This window comes from Tachysurus fulvidraco, chromosome 1, assembly GCF_022655615.1.
Source record: "Tachysurus fulvidraco isolate hzauxx_2018 chromosome 1, HZAU_PFXX_2.0, whole genome shotgun sequence".
Taxonomy (NCBI): domain Eukaryota; kingdom Metazoa; phylum Chordata; class Actinopteri; order Siluriformes; family Bagridae; genus Tachysurus; species Tachysurus fulvidraco.
In genome coordinates this window covers 43,568,200-43,576,986 of record NC_062518.1, presented here as the reverse complement: position 1 = coordinate 43,576,986, position 8,787 = coordinate 43,568,200, and the positions used below count along the sequence as shown (strand labels likewise).

Below are 8,787 nucleotides of genomic sequence, written 5' to 3'. Positions count from 1 at the left end.
TAACTCTACTAGAAGAGAAGAAATATATATATATATATATATTAGACTCTTGAAAGCTCAACGTTTTTTTTATTGCTACTATAACTGGAGCTTCATCATTGTTTTATACAGAAGTAACTTGAACTGGATAAACATATTACAGGTCAATATAAATGGTCTCATGGGACGTCTTCAATCAGTGTAAACGAAGGTCTGATGTCGTGTCTGTGAGTCTGATCTAAAATAAATCAATATTATCTGTTATATCTCGGCGTGAGACGTGACTTTTAGCGTTGAAGAGAAATCCGAGCTGCTTTTTAGATGAACGAACACTTGGAGCGTCTCAGAGAGCAGAAATTGGTCTGATATCAACATACAAACATCTGTGTGGAGAAAAAAACTTTTCTATCAACATACGGCTCCTAGTATTGTATAGTATTGTAGAGAAAAACAGAAATAGTGATGAAACACTAGAGATTCTTAAAGTCCTGAGTGTTTACTTTCGGATGAGCTTCATATTAACACCGGGGTGGAGTGAGACATGATAAAGACGTTCGGTCATCAGCGTGGACACGATTAAAAACAGGAGGGAATTCTGTAATAAAAAGGTTTCAGCGTGATTATTTTTCCATCTCAGCTCGCTCCAGTGAATTGAATAAATTATAGAGCTGCATCCTAACATGGCTGCTTTCCTCAGCCTTCCTTCTTCCTCAAGCTTTCTTTATCCTTCCTTTCTTCCTATCCGTCCTCGGTCCTGTCGAGTCCAAACCGGCATGGGAGGAGAGCACTGGCGGTCTTATCGCCTCCCTCCTACGGTGGCCCAGAAGACCCATCTCTCAGAGCAGAGGGAGTGAAGGAGGGAACGTGTGGGACACAGCAGCCCTGCTTTTATTAGAAGCCATCATTACTAATATTCCCTGGAATGTTCTGGAGTATAAATAGAAAGACGAAAAAAAAGGGAAGAGTGGGAAAAAATGAAGACGGCTGACTTGGGGGGTTGGTTTAATCTGGTGTGAGAGTTCAAGACGGCCTTGTTTAGTTTGGACGTCTGAAGGTCTGAGCATACTGAGGAGACTGAGGAGACTGACCGCCCAGAGTGAGCCTCCCGTCCTTAGGGACGTACTGGCATTGCTATAGAGCGGCTAGTTGAAGCTGCAGCTTGCAGGGAAAAGAGAAACGTTTGAGAGCTTTGGCTTTGTTCGACTTATCACGGTGTGAGGAGTCAGAATTAGGAGCTACTAAGTGGGATTTAAATAAAAAAGCATATATACCTCTGTGTTTGTCTTTTCTTAGCAACAGCTACTGTAGCTGTGCTAACTGACATGAGTAGTGAAGTGTATAGTTGTGTAGAGAAATTGAATTAAACATTTCAACATTATAATAATAATAATAATAATAATAATAATAATAATAATAATAATAATAATAATGATAATGACAATAACAATATTATTGTTATTGTCATTATCATTATTATTATTATCAATTGTCTTTTTATGCAAAGAATCCTGATTTATATATATATATATATATATATATATATATATATATATATATATATATATATAAATAAATATAAATATAAAAAAACACACACACACACACACACACACACACATATATATTAATTAATTAATTATGAGTTTTATTCAAATGCAACATTTATTATTAGCTTATTTTTTGTCCTCCTACAACACACACACACACACACACACACACACACACACACACACACACACACACACACACACACACACACACACAAATACAATCTCGATCAAGTGCACAGTTCACTTCAAACCAGTTTTAACAGACGTGGATACAGTTCATCTGTACAGAAATCTAGATAGAGACTGTGTACTGTGTGTACTGTATATACTACAGTAGGTTTATAATAATATAGTAATGTATAATACTCTATTGTTTATTTATATAATTTTTATAATACTGTACTGTTTTATTTCCAGATACTTAATTCCCTATGTTCCCTTAGTATCTGAGGAAAAGTTTCTCATTTCAGGGTCTGTATGAGGACACAATCTAATAGAATAGCACTTGATCCAGCACATAAACTGAATAAACTGCTATTAAACTGAAGTATACCTAAATCGTAATAATAATAATAATAATAATAATAATAATAATAATAATAGAAATAATAATAATAATAATAATAAGATAAAAAAGAATGTCTGTAGACACAGAGGAAGATTCAGTATCACAATAAAGCGCTTGTAATTCTGAGATTATTGACCGAAACAAATGTGTGCCACGGATGTATACTGTTTTTTGGGAAAGTGCAGTATTTATGGTCAATAATTACATGGAAATGCTGAACCCTTTGCCCTGGTCACAGTTCCTAAAAGCTATTTCATCCATGACTGTGTACAAGATCTTGTTTCCGTGCTGTTTTATATGTTTGGATCTCGTTGGCTTTAATCTAATTTTCCTCCACTTACTGTAAGTCAGAGCTTGGAAAAGGGTCTGAACCCTAAGCATACATCATGTCTGTGTTTATTTGCTTTCTACATTCTTGGGGACTGGTGTAAATCACATTTAAAAAGACCCATATAGCTCATTATCCTGCTACAACTCTAATTCCCTCTAAATGCACTGGAGAAAATTCAGAGCTCATTTGCGGTGTAAACAGTCTTTAACGGATTCAGATTAACTCCCGTTCTCCAGTTACCTTCACCCCCACCTTCCCTGAACCCCTACCTCACACAACTCTCTCTATGTCTCACACACGCACACACACACACACACACTGAAACCCCAACACACAAAACCCCCAACGCAACAGATGATCATATTTTTCTCCACTTAATTAGACTTGTTAAGTGCAATTACACACTCAAATTTCTCCTCCTTTTTTCTTTTCCCCTCCTTCTTTTTCTTTCTGTCATTACAGTATGGCGTGTGTGAGGGCCGTTGTTCTGCAGCCCAAGGCCACATAGAGTGGAACTTGTCCATCAGGGGCCAGTTATTATGAGAAGACCACCAAGCTTCATTATGAGAAGGAAGACGAGGAGGTCTGAGGTGCATACAGGAAGCAGGGTGAGAAGAGACGAGACGAGACGCTGCTGAGGAAAGCACTTTTAAACTGAGGACCCGAACAGGACATGAACCCCTGAAAAAACGATGCAGAGCACAATTTAGGACTGACACTGAGAAAAAGGGTAAACAAGGGTGGTTACACTGCACACATCACACAAGCTCCTGAGTACTGTTTCTGTAACAACCGGAATATATAAATAAATAAATGAATAAATAAATAAATAAATAAATAAATAAATAAATAAATAAATAAATAAATAAATAAATAAATAAATGAATGAATGAATGAATGAATGAATGAATGAATGAATGAATGAATAAATAAATAACATCTGTTTGTGCAAGGCATTAAATAAAATTGCAAAACACGATTATTATTATTATTATTATTATTATTATTATTATTATTATTATTATTATTATTATTATTATTATCATTATTATTATTATTATCATTATTATTATAATTATTATTATTAATAATAATAATAATAATAATAATGATAATAATAATAATGATAATAATAATAATAATAATATTATTATTATTAAAATTCCAAGAATCCTGCCATATAATAAAGAAAGAAAGAAAGAAAGAAAGAAAAACAACACAGCTCAAAATATTATTATTATTATATAATATAATATAATATAATAATGCAAAACATTATTATTATTATTATTATTATTATTATTATTATTATTATTATTATTATTATTATTATTATTAAAATGCCACGAATCATGCCATATTAAATATAAATAAATAAATAAATAAATAAATAAATAAATAAATAAATAAATAAACACCATGTGCCAGTCATTAGATAAAAAAAAATATATATATATATGATTAAGAAGATTACTAAATTCTTTGATAGACATCTGATTGTGTAAATACAACACTTATATTCACTAAACTTTATTTTACTAACGTTACTAACATTAAGGACGAATACAAACACATGTAAATATAAGTCTAATATTAATCTTGACCTTTTGTCTAATATTAATCTTTGTGTAAAAAGAAACTTGTTGTACTATATTTCTTATGTTCTGTAAAGCAGCTTAGAGACAACGTCCACCGTTAAACGTGCTACACAAATGAAATACAATTAAATTTGATTGAATTAAATTTGAAAACTAAAAGTGTAGTTATATCACATACTGTATAAAATATGTAAAACTTTTAACCTACTAATATGAATATGATTGTATTTTATAGATACGAGTGGGAAATGAATAACTCCAAGCTTTATGACACCACCATTTATCAAACTCTCAGTTTTTACCTACCAAGAAGGGAGGGCATGAGGACATGGATAAGAGGATGTCAGGGATTACAGGAAGAAGAGGAGAAGATGAAGACTGACAAAGAGAGGCAGATGGGGAGGACGAGGAGCACAGACAGAGAGGGGGCATTATGAGAGGAGAAGAAGTGGAGAGACAGGGAAGGGGACAGGGGGAGAGACAGAGAGTGAGACAGGAGGATAGACTATGAATGGGACTGAAGGAGAGACAGAGAGGTGATTGGATGATAGATAGAGCGGGGGGCAGGAGGAGAGACAGATGGGGACAGAAGGAGATAAAAAAGGGGACAGGATGAGAGACAGAAGGGGACAGGCGGAGAGACAGAGAGGGGAACAGGAGGAAACACAGAGAGGGGATTAGAGGAGAGATAGAGAGTAAGACTGGAGGAGAGACAGAGAGGGGGACAGGAGGAAACACACAGAGGGGATTAGAGGAGAGATAGAGAGTAAGACTGGAGGAGAGACAGAGAGGGGGACAGGAGGAAACACACAGAGGGGATTAGAGGAGAGATAGAGAGTAAGACTGGAGGAGAGACAGAGAGGGGGACAGGAGGAAACACACAGAGGGGATTAGAGGAGAGATAGAGAGTAAGACTGGAGGAGAGACATAGAGGGGGACAGGAGGAGAGACAGAAGGGGAAAAGAGGAGAGACAGAGAAGGGGACAGGATGAGAGGGAGAGAGACAAAGAGGGGACAAGTGTAGAGGATAGACAGGAAGAGAGGAAGACGGAGCTCCTGTCCTTCTCAGAGATGAACTATGATCCCCTTCTCCACCTCTCCTCCTTTTCTCATCCCACTATTTCTCAGAAGCTGAACTGTGCAGCTGGAGCTGGTGTTTATTTACGTGCTGGTGGAGAAATGCCAGGAAAGTGTGGGCTCCCACCTCCCAAATCCTCGGGGCAATGAAAGACGCTCCCTGGGGGACTTGCCCCTTCTGTTGCACATGAGGCTCCAGCAGGGTAAGCCACAGTACAGGAGTGTGTGTTAAAGGTAAAGGGACATGTCCTGAACATAACTCCAGAGATTTGGACAGCTTGTGGAGTTTGATGATCTGGAGGTTAAGAAGAAAGGAAACAGTGGATATTTGCGGTTCCAGGTCTTACGCCTCTCTGTGCAGATAAATATACCAATTAATGATTCAATTACATATGAGTTATGAATATGAGCAGCTAACGTTACCGTATAAACACCAGCGCTAGCCAAATGTCAAGCGCTCTCTGACGGGAAGCGGCTTTCCCCCGACTTTGCCCCCTTATCTGGTCACACGGCCGTGTTTCTGAGGGCAGATTTACAGTCTTTACTAGCGAGCCATGAAACAAGAGCTACAGTGCTAATATTTGTGAGCTTGTGCTGAGTGAGCTAATTGGCCTGAGGGGTAAAGTTAGCAGCGCCGGCAATATTAGCCAATCCGACCGTACCCATATTGTCAGTGCAGAGGAATTTGGGTGGCTAATGAGAGCACAAAAGATGCTTTCATTACATCACACACCTTCAGGACTGGATTTGTCTCTTGAGCCTGAAGTGTTCGTCTGAACGTCAGGAACGGGTCGACTCGGAGATACTGTCAAAATGTCAAAATGTTCAGAATGAGCAGTAACCTGTTACGCCATACAGTGGACTCGTTCATTTTTCTCACACCCACACCGACGTGCGAACGAATAGGATGGATAAAATGATTGTGATTTAGGTGTGGAAGACTTTTCTTCCTCTCATACCACAGAAATTTTGTTTATTTATGCATGCATTTATTTATTTATTTATTTATTTATTTATTTATTTATTTATTTATTTATTTATTATTATAATTTATTATTGTTTTGTTTGTTTGTTTGTTTGTTTTATTTTAAATAATTTTATTTATTTATTTTAGAACAACATGCTATAATTTCTTTTTCTCCATTTTCAGTTCATGTTATGGAATGTCCAAAAACGAGTTGCTGCAAATTACCATGGAAATATCTTCCTCTAATGGCATCTATAGTTTCACTCCATGGAAACAAACAAACAAACAAACAAACAAATTTGTTTTTAATTTTATTGAAATTTTATTTGTATTTTATCAGGCGCTAAAAATATAGTTGTTTGTTTCTTTGTTTGACTGTTTCTTAGTTTGATTGTTTGTTTGTTTGTTCAGTCATTCATCTGTCCATTATTTGTTTGGTTTTGCTTATTTTGTTTGTTTGTACATCACATCAAGCTCTTTTCTCTTTCTCTCTCTCTCTCTCTCTCTCTCTCTCTCTCTCTCTCTCTCTCTCTCTCTCTCTCTCTCTCTCTCTCTCACACACACACACACACACACACACACACACACACACACACAAGGTACAGTTGTTTACAAAAGTCCATACACTTGTGTTAACGTGTGGAAATTTTTTCTGTAAGGAGATGGAAGGAGTCTCCAGTGTCAGGGCTCAGTGTGTCAGGGCTCAGTGTGTCAGGGCTCAGTGTGTCAGGGCTCAGTGTGTCAGGGCTCAGTGTGTCAGGGCTCAGTGTGTCAGATGGAGGTGTCAGATGGAGGTGTCAGATGGAGGTGTCAGATGGAGGTTTTTAACGTGCGTCTTTTGTCTCTCTGATTCCACTGAGGGAAAAAACTCAGTTGTTTGTAAAGAAATAAGGAAATAACTTTATGAGCCGTAGAGGAACTGCTGAGATCTAGTGTGTCTAAGGAGGAGAGAAGAGATGAGACCTGAACAAGAGGCATGGGAATGATGAAATGTAATGGAGCCTGATGAAGAAGAAAAAAGAAAAGAGAGAGAGAGAGAGAGAGAGAGAGAGAGAGAGAGAGAGTTTGTTTTTTTTTTTACTGTATGTCAGTTGCAAAACTTTTGGCACCAGAAATCTGGAACTCAGCTGGTCGATCTCTTAATCGTTCAGTTATACTCCATTAGGTACCAGTGTAATCCTGAGCAACTCCAGATTAAGATCTCAACATTTCTAGGCTGAAGGATTACCATAGTGAACATATGTGTGTGTGTGTGTGTGTGTGTGTGTGTGTGTGTGTGTGTGTGTGTGTGTGTGTGTTTGATTCTCCTAAAATCCCATTTCCTGTGGCCCGTCGTCATTCTTTTTACCCATCAACTCTGCACACACACACACACACACACACACACACACACGCGCACACACACACACACACACACACACACACACACACACACACACACACACAATCTCATGGGTGACTGAACCCCATCTGCAAACAGCATGTTTCTTTACCAGCTGTTTTCAAACCTAACAGAGCAGCCAACACAACACACACACACACACACACACACACACACACACACACACACACACACACACACACACACACACACACACACACACTGCTAAAACAGACCTGTCAAGGCGACACCAGGATACAAGACAGAAAACAAGACCCATTATACCACCAGACCCAGAGATCTGAGCTGATTAAATAATTATTGTTAAAGATAGATTTAGGTGAGAATGAAGGTGAAAATGTGGGATCTTGTGGCTGACGAGGGACCTGGACATGGGCACGGACACGTATCTTACAGTTTAAGATGGTGCTAAAGTCCCGGAGAGGTGAGAGGAGTTCAGCGGTGGCCATATAAGGAATGTCCCAGCAGGCTTCTCACCAGACACACGGCCCCTCGACTGCCCAGGGGACGGCCCACAATGCATCACACATTCTGGGATGGTAGTGAGGCAGAACCAGGGTGAGGTTCAGGCCAGGAGAGTGAGTGAAAGAGAGCAAGAGAGAGAGAGAGAGAGAGAGAGAGAGAGAGAGAGAGAGAGAGAGAGAGAGAGAGAGAGAGAGATTTAGCAGGTCATTTACTGGAACCAGAATAGAATAACGCATACAATAGTGTTTAAAAAGATGCTCGAGTTTCAGTTTCTTCCTTGTATAACACCATAAAGACATCACACTGTTTAAACGAGGTTTCGCTTTTAAAGCACAGACACGGGTGAACAGTTTTCATAGCTCTACCACACACCAGCTGCATGAAAAAAAAGCTAGAACGCAGCCTGGCCTATTGCCATCGACACACTAACCAACTAACTAGACAAATCCAATGTGTCATTTTCCCTTTGATGCTATTTTATTGAGGTGAAACGCAACAGCGCAGTAACAAAGACAGTAAAGATTAGCGGACGTCACCGGGAGTTAGCGCACATGAGGAAGTACAGGCAACAGACTACAATGAGAGGAAAAAAAATCATCAAAGTTTGTGCACAAAACCAGCCTTATTCTGGGAAATACACGTCCTACTGTACGTCATACGGCTAATGTTTACGGCTAACAGGAATACACACATAGCAGCTACAGTACTGAGTGTGTGGGAATATCAGTGTCGCATATCAGAGCTAGCAGACAGAATGTTTTTATCTTTTTGCTAATAAGTGCATTTCTGAGGTAAAGTGACTAGCAATATAGCAATATAGTGGTAAAGTGAGGTAAAGTGACTAGCAATA

The 8,787-nt window shown here is 38.4% G+C and overlaps 1 long non-coding RNA gene across 1 annotated transcript in view; it reads right to left on the bottom strand.

Moving 5' to 3' along the window:
* Nucleotides 1-5,531: 5,531 nt before the first annotated feature.
* LOC125139052 overlaps nt 5,532-8,787 on the bottom strand; it is a 79,915-nt gene continuing 76,659 nt past the window's right edge. The window contains exon 3 of the long non-coding RNA XR_007138172.1: nt 5,532-5,623. This is a non-coding gene — a long non-coding RNA (uncharacterized LOC125139052). The remainder of the gene's footprint in view (nt 5,624-8,787) is intronic.